At 34.2% G+C, this 24,653-nt stretch overlaps 1 long non-coding RNA gene across 6 annotated transcripts; it reads left to right on the top strand.

Annotated features, from left to right (window-relative positions):
* Window positions 1-761: 761 nt before the first annotated feature.
* Window positions 762-6,066, top strand: LOC145061189 (uncharacterized). 6 transcript variants are annotated; one of them, XR_013687127.1, is made up of 5 exons: window positions 762-2,277; window positions 2,374-2,406; window positions 2,523-2,600; window positions 2,904-5,426; window positions 5,535-6,066. It is a non-coding gene; the product is annotated as an uncharacterized LOC145061189 (long non-coding RNA). The 6 variants fall into 6 exon arrangements; XR_013687126.1 differs by lacking the exon at window positions 2,374-2,406 and having other exon boundaries at window positions 763-2,044; window positions 2,156-2,277; XR_013687124.1 differs by lacking the exon at window positions 2,374-2,406 and having other exon boundaries at window positions 777-2,277; window positions 2,904-3,523; window positions 4,184-5,426.
* Window positions 6,067-24,653: the final 18,587 nt, after the last annotated feature.

The following is a 24,653-nucleotide window of genomic DNA, read 5'->3' as shown; positions in this document are numbered from 1 at the left end:
AAAACCGATCCAACTTAATTACATTTTGGTTGGATCAGATCGGATTTGAATTTAGTTTGCCTATTCAACTCTATATTTTGAAAAATCTATTTGGATTTACTTGAATGGATTGGATCAAACCGATCATCCAAACGAACACCCGTATTCGAAGGTTACATTTATTTTTGAGAAACATTTCTACAATAAATAAATACTATAATTTCTGCTATGGGGTCTCAAATATTTTTGGCAAATATAGCGCGTGTCACTTTAATTATTAAGGAAATAAGGATAATTTCATATTATATATATATATATATATATATATATATATATATATATATATATATATATATATATATATATATATTTAAGCAAACAAAATAGAAAGTTATAAGCAAGCAATTAAGTATCGTTTGCACCCCTTTAAAACTTTTCTGTCTTGTTATTTATATATATATATATATATATATATATATATATATATATATATTTATATATATATATATATATATATATATATATATATATATATATATATATATATATATATATATATATATATATATATATATATATATAAAAGTAAGCCTCCTTTTTTAGAATTTGAGGTAAGTGGACAGATGAAAGTGCGTGAGAATTAAGCATGATTTTTTGAGGATTTATGAGGATTTTTGGTGAATTTTAGAGGATTTTTGGTTTTTCCACTCTACATTGAGTACAAGTGGGAGTCTTTAGTATGGATCCAAATTGTTTTGGGTAGTTTCAGTTCGGATCGGGTCCAAGTGCATGCGTGTCATGGCGCGTGACTTTTGAGCGTGTAGTCCAATTAAATTAATTGGTGTTGATGTTACCTCCGTTATCACCGCCCTTTAACCCACAGATTAGAAGTTAGATTGTTGGATACGATTTGCCATTCTCTCGTTTATTAATCCTTTCTGGTTTAACTTCAATCGTTTTTCACTACAATTACAATCGTCTTCATAAACTTCTGATTCAAGTTCAATTCCAGTGGATGACCGTTATCCTTAGCTCAGGCTTAGGAAGGAACCGACAAGATACCAGTTTGGAGATCGGATGGTTGCACCTCCTTCCCCCTTCCATCACTCCGTTATCACCAGCTTGCCCACCTATCCTTATCTCATGCTTCTTCATATCCTTTTTGGCGCTTTTATTAATCCCCTTAAAATGGGCGCGCGTCCGTTTCACGATTTGCCTGCTGCACCGCCCTTCTCCCCCAATGAGACTGCAAGTTTGGAGGAACCAAAGTTACTTGCCTCTGTCTTCTACCGTCGCTCTGCAAGCAGTCTTCCACTATTTCTCCACCGCCCTACACGTTTGACAGGTGGCCATCTATTTTCTTTGCACACCTTCATCCCCAAGCCAAGTCACCTTCCACTCCGTGATTAGTCATTCACCGTTTTCTACCACCACCACTTTCACTAATGGTTTTCTTTCATCAAAAAAGACACTTGCTATAAACCGCTTTCTTTCTCTTCATCACATTCATTTTTGGGTTTCATTTATATCTTTATCTCTCTTCTATTTCCAGCGACCCTAATTGAAGCCAAGCCTTCCCCATTTAATTCATCGACCCCAAGAACCCCCCGTGGTTTTTGGGGTGTGTGTCGGTGGTGGTTCAACTGACGACAATGATGAGCAGATGTTCGGATAAGTGTTATGTTTACTTCCCGCTTCAATTACTGGCTCCATCTCTTCCTATCAAATGCTATAATAATCACTTCATTAACCATCTTCTTCTTCTTCTTTAAAATTAGGGTTCTTAGTTGTAGATTTTTTTTTAATTTGTCTACTGATGTTCTGCAACTTAATCATCATAGATGAGAAAAGATCAGCAAGGAACGTGTTATTGTTGCTTACATCATCGAGTTACTTCAAGAAATAGGTTGTGATGTTGCTGTCAAAAAGATCAGGAAGGAAGGTGTTGCTGTTGCCTACATGATTGAGTAAAATACTCCAGGAAATGGATTTTGTTGTTGCTGTCAAAAAGATCAGGAAGGAAGGTGTGTGAGTTAAATAACTGGGAAAATCAAACTGTTTGTAGGTTTGTTCTCCATCTACACATTACTCTTTTTATAGGATTTTGTTTTTATTTTTGGTGGGTTTTATTGAGAGGTGTGACTTAATTGGGGCTATTGACCTTCCTTTTATGAAGCCTTGATTCCTGTTTCACGACATCTTCTTGTTTTTTCCTCCTTGAATCGTCTCGTTCTTCTACCGACACCCTTACTTGCTGCCAAGCTCCACCGTCTCACCTACTCTGCGTTTTCATGTGAGGTACTATGAAATCGTTTGTTGGTTCAGGTTTTTTTTTTCTCTGTCGCCAACCTAATTAGTTTCATATTTAACCTATCATTTTTTTACAATTTGAAGTTGAAGACGACCACTGAAGTTGATATTTCCGGGGTTTAGATCTTCTTTTTGAAGCTTACTTTCAGTTTTACTTGTTTATTATGTTTTATATTTTGTTTATCTCAGCCCTAATAGGTTTGCTATTTCTTGTATTTTTGTTTAATTTCTAGATTTTAAGACTCATCTGGCCGTAATCAACAAGACGTCGCCGACATCTACGGTTCGATTCCTGCCAGTATCCCCTTAAGGTTAATAATGATTTTGAATTTGAAATTTTATCTTTGATTTTTCCATGACTATGGTTCAGACAATTAACGTCCTTTCTTGTTCCACGATTAGAGTTCGGACGATTTATGACTTTTAAACTATTTTTGATTTCTTTTAACATCCTTTTTTGTTCCACGATTAACAACCTTTCTTGTACTTGTTCTCCTGGTAATTTGATTAACATCATTCGATTTTGTTGTTCTCTAGGGTAAACTTGTCCGTTGTTTTTGTTTTCTGATCATTGTATCTGATTATATCTTAAATTAATTTAATTATATTTGCAGGTTTAAAAAGATATAGATATCCCCACATCATTATTTTATAACTTTCGGATAAGATTTACTGTTGTTCTCTGTGAATTTCAATTTTCTATTTGGTTTGGAATTTAGATTTCTATTTCTTGATTACATTTAGTTTATACTTCTTGCTCTTTTTACATATTTGAATTAATTGATTACTATTTTGTCTTTTCAAGTTGTGCTTTATTAACATATAACATGGCAAGACATCCTCTTGTATGTCGTTTTGTTATTATTTCTGTTGACAAGTTGTTAAAGGAGAAGATGAGCAAAAGATTTTCTAATTTCTTGGATTTCAATTTTAGGGGTACAATTTTAAAATGATAATCAAAGTTTAATACATGAAAAGCCTATGCATTCCTCCATCTACCAACTGATTAATTACTTGCTACTCAGGATCAGGGAAAGAAACAAATATCTTCCTATGTATTTCATTTATATGCTTTATAGTTGACAGGAATGACAATAATAAGGGTAAAATATTTTTCATAGCCAATTATTCTATCAGTTGGTTGGTTTCAGGAAGGACCTTTGACAGCAAACCCCACCTTCTAATAAAATAGAAGGTGCACTAAAAGTTAAGAACTGCCATCCAAAGAAATTTGGTAATTTTTATATCTATTTCTCTTCTTTAATCCTTCCATATTTGGTTCGAAATTACTACTGTTTTATTTTGAAATGTGATTACAAATTCTTACTTTGGGTTTTGTTAGTCAGAGAAGATTAAGAAGTATCTACTAAGTGGCATACAAATTGAATTTGTGATAGCTGTTAATTTTTGGTAGAGGCAATTAACTTTTTTTTTGGTAATAGCAATGTACAAGTGATCTTTGGTTTTTTAATTTCCGATAAAAAGTCCCTTTAGGTGTTGAAATTGCCATAACTAATTTTTTTTGTGGTTGTGGCTTGATAGTAAAAAAACCCTTTTTTCCTAATTTTCTACAATTAACGCATTCTTTCTGCATTAACCTTTGGAAAGCCGCTAAAGTTTTATGTGATTTCATGAGTCTTTTGTAATTACAAAGTTTAGGCAATCTTTCCGCATTGACTTTTGGAAAATCGTCAAATTATTTTTCAATTTCCTGAGATTTTATTATAATAAGTTTAATTTTAGGAAACCATATCTTTAAGATTATTTGGAAGATTAAACGCAAGAAATGACAATGTACTTTTAAGTTTTTTTTTTATTATAGTTGGTTTATCTTATTATAAACACTTTACAATTAAGCTTTAAGCTAAAAAGTAATATTTCGCTTTGATTATAGATTGTGCCAACGTCCCATATACATAAGGGTTGGCAGTGGTTATGCTTATGCCCATTTCTCTTTGGGATATATTTTTATATTTTTGCAAAGCTTTTTACAATATGCAACTACTCTTATATTATTTTGACGCTTTGTATGCATAAGTTCTTAATGGATTATTGGGACCTTTTCGGAAACCAATATACGCAATGTACTTCAACTTTCACCTGTAATAGTGATGTGATTCCATTTCCTAACCCATAACAACAATGTACTTTCATATCGTTATTGATAATAGCAACATACTTGGCTCTTTACTAATAATAGCAATGTACTTACAATTCCCTCATGGGTCGTGCTTAGCACGGCCCTTCAAACGTACCTAGTATATATATAACAAGACAGAAAAGTTTTAAAGGGGTGCAAACGATACTTAATTGCTTGCTTATAACTTTCTATTTTGTTTGCTTAAAAAATCGTTATTTTAGCAATGGCTTTTCATATATTAGTTGCTGGTAATATTAAAAGAACAAACAAAAAAATGTTGATGGGCTTATATCATTCAACCCAAGCCATTTCAAATTATGCACTTTTAATCAGTTGTTACTTTAAGTAAGGTAATATTTATCCCACAAGTATCTATTACAGAACCAATCAACTTGCAAGCAAAAAAGAACAAAGTAATTTTTCAAATCAACGTTAAAGTCTGATATAAAACGGTAATAAATAACTAGAATTGATTTTTAGTATTTTAACTTATGGTTTTCATAATGTACCCTCCCCCATTTTCCACCTTCTAGCAAAGGAATCAAACTGTACCATACACCCATGGATTTCTTACCTTCTAGTAAAGGAATCAAATTGTGTACCTCGGTCAAAACAATTGATGGAAAGTGTGATAAACACACAAAAATCTCACCACAGTTTCCTATATATTGAGTAGAAAACACAAATTTTAGTATACATAAATTTAGTTCTTCCAATGGAGCATGTTGAGGTTGAGGAAATTGAGATTGTTAGTGATATCAGTGAAGGTTATAGCAATAGTAGAGAACCGATTAGGGGAGTACGCAATGGTAGTCTTCCTCCTTTTGTGACTAAACTCTATGATATGGTGAGTAACAAAACAACAAACTCTACAATCTCGTGGGTTGGTGCTACTAGTTTTGTTATATTGAACGAACAAAACTTTATCAACAACCTCCTTCCTAAGATGTCAAAGAGTAACAAATTTGATAGCTTCATTTCCCAGCTCAACATTTATGTAAGATATTTAATTCTTGGATTGCATTTAAATGTGATAAGCTATAAACAAATATTTTTCTTTCAAATTAATGTAACAATAAGTTCTTTTTTGGAATTTGTGAACTAGGGTTTCAAAAAGATCTCTTGGGATCGGCGTGAATATGCACATGACTGGTTCCAAAAAGGAAAACGACACTTGCTAAGGAATATTAAGAGGAGAAAGAAAGGAAATACGTCTATGGTGGATAAGATGACACTTGAAATTAAAAATCTTCAGCATAAGTCCAATGAACTTAGACTTGAACTAAGTAAGTTCAAAGAATACATAGATAATACCATGTCAGGCCAAAAAAGAATCATTCAAGAGATGGAAAACATGATCAAATCAACCTTTGGTGAGTGCCCTCATGTATGTTGTGCACATACAAGTAATGAGCCGGATAATAACAACAAATCGCTTTTCACAATGTTTGAAAATGAGTGTTTAGGCCAAAGGAGCTTTACTCAAAGTTTGGTGATTGAAGTGGAAAATGAACATCCAAAGAACACATGAAAGTTTGATTTACTACTTAAGAAGTTAGTTGAGGGTGAATACCTTAAAACTTGTGCTAATCTATGGTCTTTATTTTATTGAAAATATTAATGAATGTTTTACTTTATTTTGTATGTTGATTATTTAAAGTCTTTACTTTAGTAACAATATATATTAGAACCAATCATGTAATCTCTAAACACTATTATACTTTTTGGGTTGGCTAGATAATAATAACTATAGAAAGTTCTTAAAAAGACATTTTTAAAAAATTCAAGCTAATATAAAACATCTTTATAAAGTCAGATAAACATTGAGTTTGTTGATCCACTATCATAATGTCTATAAAAAATATCAGATGTTGAAATAAATCAAGAGATGGTTGTATCTGAAATCTTAGGTGTGCCTGGGTCAGGTATTGGCCTCTTGAGTGTATCTTAGTATCTCACACTCACATACAAAATGTTACAATTCTTACATTTTGATTTAAGTTACTCAGGTTTCTCTAAAAATATGTAAACAATCCACTAAGGGGCTGCTTGGTAGCCTCTTAATTGAAAATTTAAGAGGCATCCTCTTATTTTTTCAGATTTAGACTATTTGGTGATATCTGAACTTATACTCTTAATTTAAAAAGATTCCTCTTCATTTTTCAGATGTGAGAGTGTCTCTGAAATAAAAAAAGAATGTACGTTACCTCTTTTGCCCTAATACTTTAGCTCTTTTCGTTCTTTTCTTTCTTCTTCACAAACGACGATCCTCTTGCTCCAACTCCGATTGCAACTCTCTATCATCCCCTCTGGCTACCGCCTCCACCATCGATGTTGTCTCCGTCATCGATGCCTCTCCTCCAGCTCCATCACACTTCTCTCGCTCCATCGCGCATAATCTCCAAGGCTCTTACCTCCTAGTATCGACTATCGACACCACCTCCGTCACCTCCCTTCGCCATCGTTGCCGTCTTCTAGCCTTCCGCCAGTGTCGCCATCCTCCAACCTTCAGCGAACGTTGTTGTCCCTGTTCAAATATGGCAACAAACAAGGCCCTTCCTCTATCTCTTTTGTTTGCAATGTAAACAATCTCACGGAAGCATATAAAACGTTTAGTCATGATAATATTTTTCTTTGAGTTTTTATCTTATAGTAATGTATTGAGTCTATCTTCACTATCATCTTAAATCTAACTGTTTTTTTTCTTCAAATTTGCAGTTACATGGTGATGATACCTAACAACCTGGTTTTGATCTTCAAGCTTTGTCAATGTTTTCTTTAACCAATTATAGCATCATGAAAGTTCTATGATTATGATCAATTTTACAGTATGTTTAGGAACAAAAATGTTAGTGGTGGTATGGTACATATTACTAGTCTTTCTCATATTTTACAAATGATTTTGTGCAATTTTGGTTCAATGGAGTAGGTAGATTCTTGGAAATTCAAAAGTAAGGGAGGAAAAGAAAGAGTATGATCTCAATCAAAACTGCAGTATCATTGTTGAAGCAAATGACATTTGGGGCATGATTATCTTAACATTGATGTTATTTTGTGCAATGTTGTTTTGGTTACTATTGATGTTGTTTTTATGAATTTTGATGTTTTATGAGTTTTGATGCTATTTTGGTGAAGTTGATGGTGTTGAAAAAAATTGTTAAAAGATAAAATTGTCATTTTTATCATTATAGCATTGTACTTCCTATTTCTATCCAATTAGAATAGTAGAATTGGTTATAGTTTTTACAGTATGATCTCTTAGTAAGAAAAGGTTGGAAGAATAATGTTGTAATTGAAAGAAATAATAGAGAATGGTAAAATTGTTATTTTTATTATCCAGTATAATAATTCAGAGGTTCCAACCAAACAACATATTAAAATTCAGATCCCGCCAAACAGCCTCTTAGTGATAATGATACTAGGTTACGTCAAAGGAAAAGACAGTTGCTAGAAGCGAAGCGTTGTCCGAATTTCGAGTCGCCACTTTAACAAGTGAATGTATAGTTACTTTCATCTTACACATAGTTATGAAGTATTTAATATAAATTACATGTTATATGTACCTATTATTTGTGTTCCTGATATCTATGTTGGATGAACTATTTATACATGTTTTATTGATTTAAAATGTATATGTATTTTATAGCTATAATTATGTCGGTTAAATATGGGTAGATGAAAGACGATATAGATGATGAAAGATGAAATGTAGCACCTGGTTCCTGGTATGTAAAATTTATCTAAGTGTTTTGCATTTTCAGCCTTGGACTAAGCGAGTTGTAGGCCCGACTCGCCGAGTAGAGACGGGATTTGGAACACGTTTAAGTTGGCGACTCAGCGATTCCATATTCTGGACTCGGCGAGTTCCCGTTGTCTGATGAAACCCTAAATTTCAAGGGTTTGCACCCTATTTAAGTCATCTTATGCGCCCCCAAGCTCGCCCCCTTCACCCTTAGAGCTCCCTATATCGTCCAACCCTTGTTCCTTGTGAGATTGAAGTGCTTTGGTGTGTTTTCTTGAAGATTTTGAGAGGAAAGGAGAGTAGATCAAGAAGAGAAGAAGGAGGCCAGACATCTTGGTGTTATTTCAGTGATTTCCTTGTGATATAACTTAGTTTCCCTCTGTTTTCATGCTTATAGTCCCTTGTAGTTCCATTAAAGTCCTTCTTGAGCCATTTCCAAGCTTGATTATGAATTAGGGTTTGCAATAAGTTGATTAACCCTTAGATCTACGCATGATTGAGCTCCAGGAGCTCGGATCTAGTGCCTTTATGGAGCCATATTGCATGAAAGCCCTAGATCTACTCTTTTAGTGCATTTTGAGCCCTAAAACCTTCATTGGTGTTTATTTACACGTAAAGTTGGAAACTTTACGTGTTAATCAAGCCCTAGAAACCCAGATCTATGTATGGCATGAGCTGGATTCGAGCAAAATCAAGTATATAGTATTTGCATGTGGAAGACTCGGCGAGTCGTTCATCGGACTCGACGAGTCGAGTCGCGAGTCCCCGAGTTTTCCCCCTTTTCATGTTTGCGGAGTGGAGTAGTGAGTCATGGGGAGTGACTCAGTGAGTCGGAAGCCAGACTCACCCATGAAGGAACTTGGCGAGTTAATGCCCTGACTCAGCGAGTCTAAGGCAATCTTCTTGGCTCAAGAACAGACTTGGCGAGTTGTTCATACAACTCGGCGAGTCTCAGCATAGAGTGTTCTTCGGATGAAGATGAACTCGACGAGTTGTTCATACAACTCGGCGAGTAGGATGAAGGACTATTGGACTTTGGTTTAGACGGAAAACTCGTCGAGTCAATGCCTAACTCGACGAGTAGAGACGGGATTATGGTCAGACAAAGGGATAGGGACTCGGCAATTTGGCAAGCCAACTCGGCGAGTCGGGTCAACTGGAAGTTGACTTTGAATTTGACTCTTGGCTTGGTTAGGGGTAAATGGTCATTTTACCCTGAGGTCGGTTAGCAGTATTTGACTGAGTGTTTCGTGGGAATTATAGCCGGAGGATTTCCGAGGCGGCAGCAGCAGAAGACAATCAGTTCCCACGCAGATCAGCAGCTACTTTGAGGTGAGTTACCTTCCAGTAGCGGTGGGTCTACGGCCACAATGTCGGCCCACCAGTAGGAGTTGTATGATAGATGATTGTCTCTGTGATATTCATCTAGGGTTGCTACTACCTGTGATGTGTAATTGTGCTAGTATGATATGATGCTATGTGCTAGTGACAGTAGGGGGAGATAGTCCCCAAAATTCCCGGTCGATAGGGCCGAAGGGGTGGTCATGCCCAACCATGCTAGATAGATTACGTGATTTATGTGTTATGTGGTAGTAGTAGGGGGTGAAATAGTCCCCAGTACCCGGTCGAGAGGACCGAAGGGGAAACCAGCACCCATATATGCTAGCCAATATACGGTCGAGAGGACCGAAGGGGAGACAAGCTCCCAGATATACTGGTCAGTATCCGGTCAAGAGGACCGAAGGGGAGGCCAGCTCCCAGATATACTAGACAGTATCCGGTCGAGAGGACCGAAGGGGTAGGTCGGGCACCCAGATATGCCTGACAATATATGTATGTTATGTGATTGTATGGTATGTGGTATGTTGGGGGAACTCACTAAGCTTCGTGCTTACAGTTTTTAGTTTTGGTTTCAGGTACCTCTTCTTCGAAGGGGAAGGAGCTGGTGCGGTAGCGGCCCATCACACACATGCCTTGTATTCCGCACTATGAGATCTTCCTGGGGATTTGTACTCTGACATTATTATGTTTTTATAAAATGTTTTCCAGACATACGATATCTTTTATGAAATGATATGATCGGTGAACGTTTTATTTCTAATGTTTTGCTAAGTATAAGTTTTAAAAATGAAATTTTTGGCTCGTATTTTTGGGACGTTACAAGTTGGTATCAGAGCCCTGGTTTGATGGATTCGGACACACCTTCGGGGGTGTCTGAACTCAAATCGAGGGATTAAAAGATTTTAAAGAAGAAAATATTTTCTAAAAAGGTAAGTAAAGAGATTTAAGAAGGAACGAAGTGTGTGATGTGCACGACCGGCCGAGCTCAAGTAAGTATTCTCCAAAGTACCCATACAAGCTTATGTTATGTTTATCAATTTCAGTAGAACAGCATGCTAGAATAGGACTAAGGATCTAGGAGTGATGCCTTATGTGCCTGCTTTATGTGCTTCAGTGTATGAAAAACTGCATGCTAGAATTGAGTAGACAGCAGTAGGATAGCCTGTTTTAGGTTATGCCTGATAGTATGAGTTTAGCATTGTATGCTAGTTCAGCTTTTCTCTATGAGGATGGATTTGCTTGATATTGTTCCCTTTTGTCTGAATGTTGCTTGCTTTGTGCTTCGTGGGACTCTGAGTGATGGGAGTTGGACATTAGGTGAATACGTCACGTCACATGTGATCAGGGTTGAATAATCTTAGAGTGCTGGATTTGGCCCTATTGCGCAGCTCTTGTCTGAGTCTAGCCGTTGTAGAGCCGAGTCTGTTACTCGAAGGATTATCTGAGCCTCACCACATGTGATGGTATTCAGGTAATGACTAATTGGCATTACAAGGAGGCCTTCAGCAGCTGAGGACCGGGTAGGGTGGAGTTAGAGATTTTCCTGGGGCAAGCCTAGGATGGGTATAGCAGTGATCAGCTGTAGTGAAAGGGATCTGGTGGAGTCAAGGCAGTCATTGGAGAAGGTGTTTTTGGCTCGTATTTTTGGCACGTTACATGAAAGATGAGATAAATGATAAGAGTCCTTGACTTTGAAGATGATCTATTCATCTAGCAAAGTATGGATGACAACCACAGACTATTCTAGACAATCCAGTGGAACGCTAGCATGCTCGCAACCTGTAGGTGTTTTTGAACTAAGTGCTCACCAGATGTACTCCCTCACCCTCATGGTTACCTTACTGACATATATTGTAATGTCTGGTTTCTGGTATGAATTTAATTTCAATTATTTGGATTTTCTTGGAGGACTCGTCGAGTTGGAAGCCTCAACTCGACGTTTCGAAGTTGTTTTGGCTGCGGGGTTTAATGAGTCAACTCGGCGAGTTGGCAGTTGGGAAGGAAATCTCAATTTTAGGGTTTTGCACCCTATTTAAACACCTTAAGTCCCAGGTGTAGGCCTCATTCCCAACCTCCATAGCCCTTATCCCTAATCTCGAAATTCTAAAGCCTCCTTGAGTGTTGTGAGCTCATTATGGGTGTGTTTTGGTGTGTTTGAAGCTCATTGAAGGAACAAAAGCTTGGTGCAAGGTGGTGATTCAAGTAGGAGATCTTAGATCTTCATTCTCTGCTCCATTTCTAGCACATTTCGGGTATAAAGTTCTATCCTTGCTTAATATTGACTTAGATCTCTTTTTGGGTTAGTTTAACACTTTTGGCCATGTTTGGGTGGTTAATTAGGGTGTAGGACATCCCAAGTGCTGTTCTCTCAGATCTATAGTCTTTATGAGCTCTTATGCCATAAAGGTGCCAACTTTATGGTCTTAAGGGTTTCATGCATTCATTAAGTCCTTCTTATGGCTTCTTTGGGGTATTTGATCTTCTTCTAGTTATGCATGAGTGTAAAGTTGGAAACTTTATGTGGCCATTCAGCTTTTTGGAACAACTCTCCAGTTTGGAGTTGTACCTTTGGTGATGTAATGCTTAATGATTAAGTCCTTACCCTTTTAAGCCTAGGGTTTGGGTTTTGAACCCATTTTGGTGGTTGTTGGGGGTAAAGTTGGAAACTTTACCCTCCTTGAGGCCATTTTAGTTAAGATATGAGTTTTGAAGGTCTTAGTTTTGATAAGGTCAACTTACTAGATTAAGATGTTGGATTTCTGGTGAACTCAGCGAGTTCATGGATGAACTCGTCGAGTTGGATCGGTTCCTTCCCGACTTTGCAGACTGAAGGAGAAACTCAGCGAGTGGAAGGACAACTTGGCGATTTGGGTCAACTCGGGCTGTTGACTTTGACTTTGACTTTAGTCTTTGACTAAGTTTGACCTATGGGGGGCTTTTGAGCATTTCGTGTTGTAATTAAGGAAATCTTTTATGTTTAGGGGTTGAGTAGAGTCGGAATCCATTCAGTTACCCTTCTGTATTCGAGGTGAGTTTCCTTACCGGGTTAGCGGGTCGAAGGCACCAATGTCAGCCCATATTAATGTTATGTTGTTAGTATGCTAGTTGTCTTTGTGACTCTTGCATGTGCCTGTGTATATGTGTTTTTCCGGGCTAAGGCCCGATGTCGGGGGGGGGGGGGGTCCTGATGGATATTTCTATGTTATGTGATCAGGGCCATATGATAGGGCGGGGCCCACTATATGTTTACTGTATGATTGTTATTTGGTATTTTAGGGGAACTCACTAAGCTTTGTACTGACGGTTTTTAGTCTATGTTTCAGGTACTTCCGGTTCCAAGGGGAAGAGCTCAGGATGACTGCATCGCACACACCATTGAGATTCTGTTATGATGTTTTACTTTGATTTATGGCAAAATGATGCATTGGTTTGTTTTCAAATGTTTGGATGTTATGGGAAAATACTATTTTATCTATTATTAAATTGAAAATTTTGGGACCATATTTTTGGATGTTTCATATATTGTTGAGGAATCCCCTAAGCATTATTGTCTATCCCGAGGATAATCCTTAGGATAGGTCCCTTAAATTAGATGCTTTAGCGACAGAAAGTGAGGATAAAGGGAACGGGTAATCGGATTGAATGGTTTGATGAAAATAAAGAATTTAATTATTGTGGGTTGAAAACCAAATGTGCTCACCAGACTCCCAAGTTTGGCCTACTCAATTTCTTGTATTACAGGTAGTGGCACAAGAGCATACATGTGTGATGATCAGATGAGAGATTTATGGATTATAGGCTAGTAGAATAATATATATTTGTAAGGCCTGTGTTATTTCCATTGTATTAACAATGACATCCCAACGTTTTTAATATAATTAAAATACATTTCTTCGGAAATGTTTTGATAATATCTTTATCATATTTTTGGGAACAAATTTTTCAATATTATTCTTCAAAAGGATACTCAGATTTTTAAATAAAGCATAAACAAATTGGTCTTTTCTGGCTGTGAAATTGGGGATGTCACAGTGTACGTGGGGCATTCTCGCGTCCGATGCATCGGGGATCAATCTGCGTACGTGCAACGTACCATTTGGTAAGCCCAACGTACACATAGTCTTTCTTTCTTAACCAATTAAGAGCTTAATACTTCGAATGTTTACGTCCAAATGCGGATCCAAGGCCAGAATACCATTCAGAGTCATAAAGTTTCCAACTTTATGACTTTACATGCCCATTAAGTGCTTAATACAAACAATCCCAACTTCTTAATACCTTAAGACCTTCTGGAGCATTTATGGGGAAGAACTAAGCATCAAGATCTCATTTTTATGACTCAAAGCCCTTCATTGGGTCTAAAAGGATTTGATCAAGAGTATGCCATGCTCAAGAATCACAAAGGTTGGGACCAAAATGCCTTAAATGGAGGAATATGTAGATCTACAAGAAATAATGATCAAGCTAGGAGTTTTTTACCTCCTGGAGGTTGCTGGCAAGTAAAGAATCCCATATCCAAGCTTCTTCCAAGCTCCAATGTCCTTCTACCACCTTCTTCTTCTTCAAGAATACCACCAAAACACACAAATAAGCTCAAATGTACTCTTCTCACTTATGGTTAGCTAGAGGGACGATTTTTCAGATAGAGGCAGATGGGGGTGAAGGTTTTGGGGCCATAAGGATGTTTAAATAGGGACCAAACCCTAAAATTTAAGGTTTGAAACCCTCGCACATACTCCCTGCATACGCGGTGTACACCCAACGTACTACTCTCCTCGCGTGTACGCCTTGCATATGAAGCGTACACCAAACGTACTAAGTCCCGACCCAAAATTACCAAAATGCCACTATGGGCCATTTTGCAATCCTTCTCGTGCACAGGGACCAAAATGCAACGTTTCTTCATATATAGGGTTAAAATTGGTATTACCTCATCTTTGGGATGTAACGTGATTAGTACCACTTTCTAAAACATTATTAACAACAAACAGTTGTATTGTGTTGGGAGGCATAATAGTAACAAAATAAAGAAAATATCTAATATCACTATCATCACGAATCTGCAAAACTATATTTCATCAAGGACATTGAAAAGATAGACGAATTTGATTAGTGTGTAACATGGACTTGGAAGCAACTAACCCAACGAAGTTGATATCATTACTTATATCTACACCAAAGCATGTGTAATCCGGAGCAAAATACTACATACATCCGTCGATACATTGCTATTGCCCCCCACTAGAAACTGGAACTCGAAAAAAAAACCATATACGTACTCATTCCGCAGTGTTTATGGAAACTATTGATCACACACATATATTAAAAACACAAATTTATTGCATATTCTAGCTCTTTGGAACATCAGTCCGGAATGTACAGCCATTCCGAACTTCAGTTTAGAATACACTTTTTCACTCTAGAAGGTACGTAGTATCAGATTCCGGACCTCATCCCCACATACCGGCACCAACTCTGGAACAAGATCATAAATACTCCAAAATATCGTCTTCCGGATCAAAACTCTGGAACAAAACTACATGCTCCGGAATATGGTATTCCGGATAATGTGGTCATTTTTCCAAAAAAAATATTTTAAGGTTATTTTTATTAAATTGGTTGTTCATAAAGGTTAGACTACTCGATTTCCCAAAAAATAACATATATCATAAATACTTAAATGATATCTTATAAAGCGATCAACGATCAAGGAAATAAATGTATACTTGTACATTGGACGCACATACATTGGATTATACCATAAATCCACATCTTTACCAAAAAACTCACCTCATTTTTTCGTTTAAATTTTTTTAAGCCATATTTTTTATCGGAAAAAAAAACGAATATACCATTGTTCACGATTTTTCTTCCTAATTTCATATTGATATATAAAAAAACAAACTTTTTTTCGAAAAAAACCCACTTCGTTTTGTTGTTTTTTTAATACTTAAGTTTATTTTTATATAAAAGAAACTAATTATACCAAAATTTTCAAATTTTTGTCCTCTATTAATTAACATCAACATTGATTAAAAAACCCCTCGATCGGTGTGAATCTTAATTGTAAATATTTTAATTTTAACGTTCATAAAGTGAATCTGACTTACTATTATTCAGATTGTGAATCTATATTGAATTTTTTTTTACATCAATATGAATCTATGTTTAAAGAGTACCAAAAATTATGAATTTTGATATATTTATTAAATTTTTTCGATAAAATATAGGTCTTAACTTTTCAAAAAAACAAAAAAATGAAACGAGTTTTTTTGAATTTTTTTTTGTATATCAATATGGATCTCTATGCAAAAATGATTGAAAATCATGAACAACGTTATATTCGGTTATTTTTTTTTTATTTTTTATTTATTTTTTATTTTTTATAAAAAACATGGCCTAAAAAAAGTTAAACGAAAAACAAAAGAAGTGAGTTTTGTTATAAGGGTAAATGTCGCTGACGCCCTACAAACTTTTCCGTTTTGGTTTAAAAGATCCCTAATGTTAATTTTTTGGCTTTCTAGGGGCATAAAGTCCATTTTAATATGTTAAAAAAGCCATTATCAGATAATGGAAGGGGTCATTCGGTAAACATTTACCTAGTCAAAATGATTTACTGCAACATCATTTGAAATTGGTCCACATGTGCTGGAATGATTCTCTCTCTCTCTCTCTCTCTCTCTCATTGCTTCAAGAATCATTGATCACAATAACATCATCATAACAGTAAACCATTCAATAACTTATATCGTACTTTTGTTTTCTAGATTAAAAATTAAATAGGTTTTTTAATGTTTTATGAACAATATGAATAAATGTTTGATTTCTGCCATTATCTTTTTTCCAAGATCAGAAGAAGCAAATCACACCTAGATTTGGAACAAAATCAGGAAAAAAAACCGAAACAAAATGTGCCTAAGGAACAGAACACCAAAGGGGACTTCCATGAACGCGAGCTCAGTCCCCGCACCAAAGATGAAAATGAATGGGAGGTCCAGTCAGCTGACACATATCTTTGAGTTTTGTCGTTTTCATTCTTGCATTTGTTTCTTAAGTTTCAAAAACAGCCACCAGCAATAAAAACTTAGAAGGTCTGAGGTCTGATTTGGTTTAGATTTACTATGGTTCTTGTTTTTGACAAATAGATCTCAAACCCATCTCTTTGCAGCACAGATATCCAAGATCACTGATTACTATCGGAGGTCATGATATCGTTGTTCCCGCTATGTTTAGCGGTAGACATATTGATGTACACAAATTAGATGGTATTCTTGGGTCGATTATGATGGACTTATGTTGTTAAAGGAAGAATGGTGGCTGGTTTTGTGAATGGATGCAACATCAAAGCTTTGTGGAAGAAGAAGACGATGGATAAAGATGTGAGGAGGATTTTAGTTTAATTTCGATTTTAAGTGAAAAAGCCACGTTAATAAGGAAACTGGTAATTACAGGTTAAGGTCCTTTTTTAACAGGTAATAATGGACTTTATGCCCCTAAAAGACAAAAAAAACATGAAGGACCATTTAAAACAGAACCTGATAGTTGGTAGGGTTGCAGTGATATTAACCCTTGTTATAATTCGGTGCATGTGCACTCATTGTAAAAGTCTACAACCATTCCTTTTGCCATTGATCGCTTTAGATTAGTTCCTTGGTTTCTTGATTAATAAAGGTTCTCTATTGAACTTCTCTCTCTCTCTCTCTCTCTCTATATATATATATATATATATATATATATATATATATATATATATATATATATATATATATATATATATAGACACACACACACACTAGCCGTTTACCCGCGCCAAGCGACGAGTATGAATATTTTTTTGAGAAATCAGTTTCTAGATGCGATTAGTTATTTTGCGTAAATAGTTTACATCTAAATAAATATCAATAAAAGTTATGCTCAAAGAAACGATATCAATAAGAACTAAAAATGAAAAGTTTGGTTTCTTTACAAATATACATGAACATATGCTTGATTATCGGTTATTAATCCTGCAATGCTTCTTTATACACCACATGATGTGTAGACTTCACTGTCGTTGAATTCATCGTCATGGTCACTAATACTTTTGTGTTGGCACGTTCTATCCTTCTGGATAATGCCACATAAAGTTAGTCATGCGAGAAAACCGATTTTAGATGATAAATACATACATTTGAAATTGTTTGTTCCTGAGCTTTACTGATTGTAATCGTGAAACATAATCGAATTGGAAATTGTTTTCTCTCAGCTTGAATGAGAACCTGTCATCTTAGACAGAGATAGAGGAATCCTTGGCAAAATACCCTATTTCCAACATGTTGACCAAGAGATATTTCGACATCAACGACATTATGTTGAAAACATTTACATATCAATCGGGTGTCATTACACAATCCACTTAATGGGTCGAGATTCAGTAACAATATTATCGGGCATCCAAATTTTCAAAATTCCAAAGAATAGAAGTTATTTATATCGTCTATGGATTCATAAAAACTATAGTAAATTCTCTCTTCTTCACGAAATTGGTCGATCAAATAATCATTAATCTCATCGACAAATACTGTAACGTCTGGTTTCTGGTACGCATTTATTTATAAATTATTCATTTTTATAGAGCTACTCGACGAGTTGGAAGCCCCAGACTCGTCGAGTAGAATCGAGTCTTGGATGCGGGTTTTCAGCCATCTACTCAACGAGTCGAGAACACTCGACTCGGCGAGTAAATCTGCCAGAGTGAAACCCTAATTTCGGGATTTTGCACCCTACTTAAGCATCTTAATCCGCGTCTTTTGGCCTCATTTTCAACCTCCAAGTCCTAAACCCTAATCCACGAAACCCTAGAGCATTTTGTTAGTGTGTGAGCCATTCTTGAGTGATTTTGTGTGTTCTTGAAGCTAGAAGAAGAAGAAGGAGCTAGAAGGTTCGAGGAGAAGATAGTAGATCCAGGGTTTTCCTTCCATCCTCGTCACTTACTGGTAATCAAGTCTCTAAATTGACCATTCATTCATCATATCTATTTACTTCCTTTCTATGAGGGTTTTGGTTCAGGAACCTTGGTCTTTGGGATTTGGACGTCCCAAGTGACTTACATTTTAGATTTGGGATCTATAAGGGGTATCATGGCATAAAGGTGCAAACTTTATGGCCATGGAAGCCCCATGCAAGCTTGACAACGTTATTATGGCCTTTTTAGCTCTAAAAGGCCATGCATGGAAGGAAAGCTAGGAACTTTATGTGCTCAACTGATGTCCAAGGTCTAGATCTAGTATAGCATGCTTTGGTTTAGAGTATTATGGCTTGTGGACCAAGATCTATGTCCTAGAGAGTTAGGGTTTGAGCTAAACCCTTTAAGGAGGACTAATAGTGGGTAAAGTTGGAAACTTTACCCTTAAAAGTGTATTTCCAATGTGTATATGAAGTAAGGAGCTTGGATCTGAAGGTTAAGAGCTTAATCCATTGAGATGGCTCAATCAGACAGAGGAACTCGGCGAGTCCATAGAGGGACTCGACGAGTTGAGTTGGTTTGTCCCGTTTTAGCTTAAGCTAGAACTCGACGAGTCGGTGCAGGGACTCGACGAGTTGACTTAGTAGATCGTGACACTGAGTAGCCTGGGAACTCGATGAGTCGGGGGGTGACTCGACGAGTTAGATCACGATTTCAGGTTCTAGGACTCGACGAGTTGGGTCAACCAGAAGGTTGACTTTGAACAAAGCGGTGACTTTGACTAGGGGTAAAATTGACATTTTACCCTAAGGAGAATTGTTAGGTTTTTACTAAGTGTTATTGTGGTAATAGCCGAGGAGTCGTGGGAGCAGCCGTCGTAGATTTCTCACTCGAGATTTTAGCAATTAGTTTTGCGAGGTGAGTCCTCTTCCAATAGGAACGGGTCTAAGGCACCAAGTTCGATCCGTTTATGTATGTTAGCAATGTCGGGGTTAGCCCGATGTAGTTATATGTTTCCGGACTTCGGTCCGATGTTAGGGCAAGCTTGAGGAATATTTGTATGCTTGATGCTTTGTGATTCTTGCATGTGTTTGTTTATGTGTTCCGGACTTCGGTCCGATGTAGGGGAAAGCCCGAGGAAGGTCTAGCTTATATGTTATGTCACTATGTGTAATGTGTTCCGGACTCCGGTCCGATGTCGGAGCAAGCCCGAGGAATGTTTATATGTTTATGTGTTATATGTTGTTGCTATGTTATATGTATATCGGACTTCAGTCCGATGTCGGGCGGGACCCGATGCCAGACTTCAGTCCGATGCCGGGCGGGGCTCGATGTAGCGGGCAAGGCCCAATGCATGTTATTATGTGATTATGTATATGATATGTGGTAGTTTGGGGAGACTCACTAAGTTTCGTGCTTATAGTTTTCAATTTTGGTTTCAGGTACTTCCGGTAGCAAAGGGAAGAGCTCAGGATGATTACAGTGCACACACCATTGATTTAGCCTGGGATGTTTAGACTCTAATATTTGGCACATGATTTTGATACAATATTTTATTATGATGATTTGAGATACATTAATTATGTTCTTTTCATGAGATGACAAATGGTATTTATGGTTTTATAAATAATCAAAACGAAAATTTTGGACCGTATTTTTGAGATGTTTCAATACTTTCCTTGAAGGTATAAGGTTTACACTCCTGATTTAAGGTTTAGCTTAATGTTTAGTGTTTATGGTTTGTATATGGGTAAAGGGTGGTTTCAATTAAAAAAAAGCGACATCTACGGTCATTGGTTGAGTTTTCGTCAGATTTGATATAATCTTTTGCATTTGGATCTGATATAAATTTTTGCGTTTGCATCGTTAAATCTAATTATACGTCTCTATTTTCCTTAATATGATGACCATTTTGTCATAATATGATTTTTTTCCCATTTTTGAATTTTATTTTTAACAATATTTGCAAATCCAATTACCAAAAAAAGCAAGCAAACGACTTCAAATATAAAGAAGAAAATAAAACAACTTAAATTATAAGAGCATCCACACCAATGTTTTTCAAACCTATTTGCAATGTCACATTGTCCAAAATCTATGCCACATAGGTGAAGCTCTTTCAAGCTTTGAATGGCTTGCAAATGTCTTATCAATATATCTAGTTAACAGTTTATTAGTACTTTTTTTTAAGGCTTTTAAATATTTTTACTTTTATATATATATATATATATATATATATATATATATATATATATATATATATATATATATATATATATATATAAAAGTGTGTAAATTATAAATAATAAGATATTTTTTTGGAAAATATAAAATGGTTGTATGTGGTGCAGGGATCACTTTTGAAAGAGTATTGACATTGCACTGAAGTATTATTATTTGAAAGATATTTACATTACACTGAATGGTCTAAGACCACCAACATCAAGACTTTCAATGCCACTTATTCCAATTTACAAGCGAGATAGACCAACACCATTCAAATATTACAAGGCTTCAATTGCAATTTAATATTAAACAATGTTTTCTATTTTAATAAATAATTTATTTATTCATCCTTTTATTATATTAACCTATTATTATATATGGAAGTTTTAGATATTTGATTTTCCTAATTTACGTTTTCCTTTCGTCTTCTTTTATATGTTTAATATATTAATTTTAGTTTTAAAGTTAATTATTATTTGATTAACAAATATTAGTAACTATTGTTTATTTAAAATATATATAAGCATGTGACATGTATTTTCATTGTCATAATTGATCTGTAAATCATCAACCGCAAACAAATTTGGTTGAAAGGATTCAGAATCGATTTGGAGACAAAGAAAACGAAGATTAATATTGTAATGTTCGTTTTGTGATTCATGTTTTTATAACATCTTAATATTTAAATATTTAATAAAGTAAGATAAATTTAATATTTATTATTACTTTGTTATTTTATATTTAAAAATATTATTTTAGTTATAAATATATAAATTTATGTTTATTTTCTATTGAGTAATTATTAATATTTAATATATAAGATATATGATAAAAAATATAAAGTAATTGTTGATGTGTTAGTGAGACCATTTTTGAAATATGAGTGACATTGCACTGATATAAAAGTAACTATCAAAGTTGATGTGGCGTGCTTAAAAAATAAGTGACATCATACATACTTATAAAGCTAACATTTTTTCTTGAATCTCATGCATTTGAAACCCTCATTCTTTTTTCCTTTCACCACATTCATTTGAAACTCCCATGACTTTTCAATTTCTTTATAATAATAATTATAATTTGGTAATTAGGTTAAATAAATATCAAAACTAAAGTGTATTCATATATAAAATAAATTTTAATATTAAAATAATATCTTTAATTCTACTTATAAAATTATGTTTTTTAACTTTTAACATATTATACTTAATTTATTAGTTTTAATATATTGTTGGATGTAAACCATTATCATTTTAAAGGTATAATTTTTGAACAATTTGTATAAAATACTTACATTATTAATTAAAATATAACATTATAGGCTCAACTTAAATATAAATTTTATTTAACTTAAACAACCCAAAGATTATTTTATAAATAGTTAAAAGTGATAAATTGTAGTGTCTTTCTAATAATGATTGTAAGTTGGTTAATAAGGTTAAATAAATATCAAACCTAAAGTGTAATCATAAATAGATTAAATTTCAATTTTAAAATAATATCTTTACTTTTATTTATAAAGTTATTTCTTTAAATTTTAACATATTATACTTGATTTATTAGATTTAAAATGTTGTTGCATGTAAACCATTATCAGTTTAAAGCTACAATTTTTGAACAGTTTGGACAAAATACTTAAATTGTTAATTTAAATATAACATTACAGTGTCAACTTAAATATAATTTCCAGTTGGACTAAAAAAAACAAATAATATTTTGTAGAAGTCATTCAAACGATTGAGATTATGACGTTATAATATATTTATATATTATCATATAATTCAAAATAGTCAATATATTATATCAAATTAATATACGAATTATTATATAAAATTTAACAACAACGTTAGTGTTATATTTTAAAAAATATATATTTATAAAGACTTCAACTATATAGGTGTTTCTGCGCATTACAATGTCAACTCAAATATAAATTTCAGTTCCATTTAAAAAAACTAAAGAATATTTTGTAAATAGTTAAAAGTGATAAATTGTAGTGATAAAAGCAAAAACTAAATTGTAATTTCAATTTAACTAAAATATATTTTTATAATCGTTAAAAGTTTCCAAATAAGTAGCTTAAAATAACTTACAATAACAATAGTTAAAAACAACTCTATATAAATGATTATATTGTTAGCTTTAAAATAAAAAACAATGTTTGATGTTTTAAATAATGATAATGATAGAAATTAAAACATTAAACAAATAAATTTTAAAAAATAAATTAACAGTAAAAACAACTATAAATAACATTAAATCATATATTATATTAAATTTTATTCATGTGTAACTCGCGGGTAGAAGTCATTCAAACGATTGAGATTATGAAGTTATAATAAATGTATATATTATCATATAATTCAAAATAATCAATATATTATATCAATATAGTATATAGAAATTATTATATCAAATTTAACAATAACGTTATTGTTATATTCAAAAAATCATATATTTGTAAAGACTTCAACTGTATAAGTGTTTCTGCACAACGCGCAGACATCCGCCTAGTTTCATAATATGGATAACCTAACAATTGGCTTTGAGTTCTTCACCAAAATATTAACCAAGTATTAATATTTAATTATTGATTAGTCTTCCACCTTAGATTTGCCTTTTGACTTTTCTCCAATGTGGCAAAAGAAGCCTAATTAACAGCTAAAATTTTAAATTAGAATAAAAGATGTAAACCTCACTCTTACTACAAATATAAATTGAAATTAGATTTTAACTCACTTGTATTTATTATTTTAATATTTTTTTTTCATTCACATGAGTTGATTTACTTTTTCTTTTGAACGACAATTACAAATATATATATATATATATATATATATATATTAAACTACTTTTAAATTATTCCACCTATGTTCATAGTGGGATTTGAACCCTCGACCTCAAGGAGGGATGACAACACCGGATACCGCTGGGCTAGAAGTACTTTGGACTTAACAACCAAAATCGAGTCAAATGTATATATTCGTGTTTTGATATATGTTTAGTGGTAATCGAATATTATATTCAACATAACTTAGCTCCTTAAGCCAAACTAATCAAATTATCGGAACTCAAATATCTAAATAAAAAGTAAGCTAAACCAATAACCACACACTAAAAGAACACAAATAATAAGAAATTAAAAAAAAAAACAAGTTGGTTAAGATTCAAATGACAACCGGTAAGACTTAAGTGGCAAAGTCTTCCTGCCACAAAACCATGGTTTTACCAAATCTTAAGAGGATATAACAACATCATATGTACCAGCTAGTTATGCATATGATTTACTGTATTTTTTTTATATTGACAGCAACAATAGAGACTTCCAAATCACAAGAGCATACTTCCCTTGTATAATTAACCTAATATTATCTATTTCTTTTACATATTCCTAGCTTAGACAACCTTGTCGGCACCTACAAAATGATATGTTCAGAAAGTAGTTTTAACTCTACTTACACATATATAAACAAATACACACATAGATACATATAATTACAGTTATATGCACGCATATACAAAAACTCATAGATATTAGATACACACACATGTAGACATTCATTTTACCTACAGATGCATACAGATACACTCAAACACACACATATGCATGCACCTACTCATACTAATACACACAAATGTATACGAAGACAAACACACACACAAGTACACATAATTTAAAGGTTATTCTTACCAGCAATGACATCCCCAAAGCTAGAAAGTGCTTCTTTAAAAAGATATCATTTGTATGATAATAAAGATCTGCAAAGTTTAGTGAGTGAAGCAAGTGTGTCACCATTTCCAAAAATCAACAACATATGAAAGCATGTCAAGTCCCACAAACAGAAAGAATGACCTACTACTAGTGGAGAGATACTAGGGTGTCTCGAAACTGTTGGACTGCAAAAAATCATTTTCATCGCCTAAAAGAGCATCCAAGCTTGGTTTAAACATAATCAAGCAAGTGCTAAAAT

The sequence above is a fragment of the Lactuca serriola genome, chromosome 7 (genome assembly GCF_051521515.1).
Source record: "Lactuca serriola cultivar US96UC23 chromosome 7, Lser_US96UC23_V15, whole genome shotgun sequence".
Lineage (NCBI taxonomy): Eukaryota > Viridiplantae > Streptophyta > Magnoliopsida > Asterales > Asteraceae > Lactuca > Lactuca serriola.
This window is presented reverse-complemented; position numbering and strand designations above follow the sequence as displayed.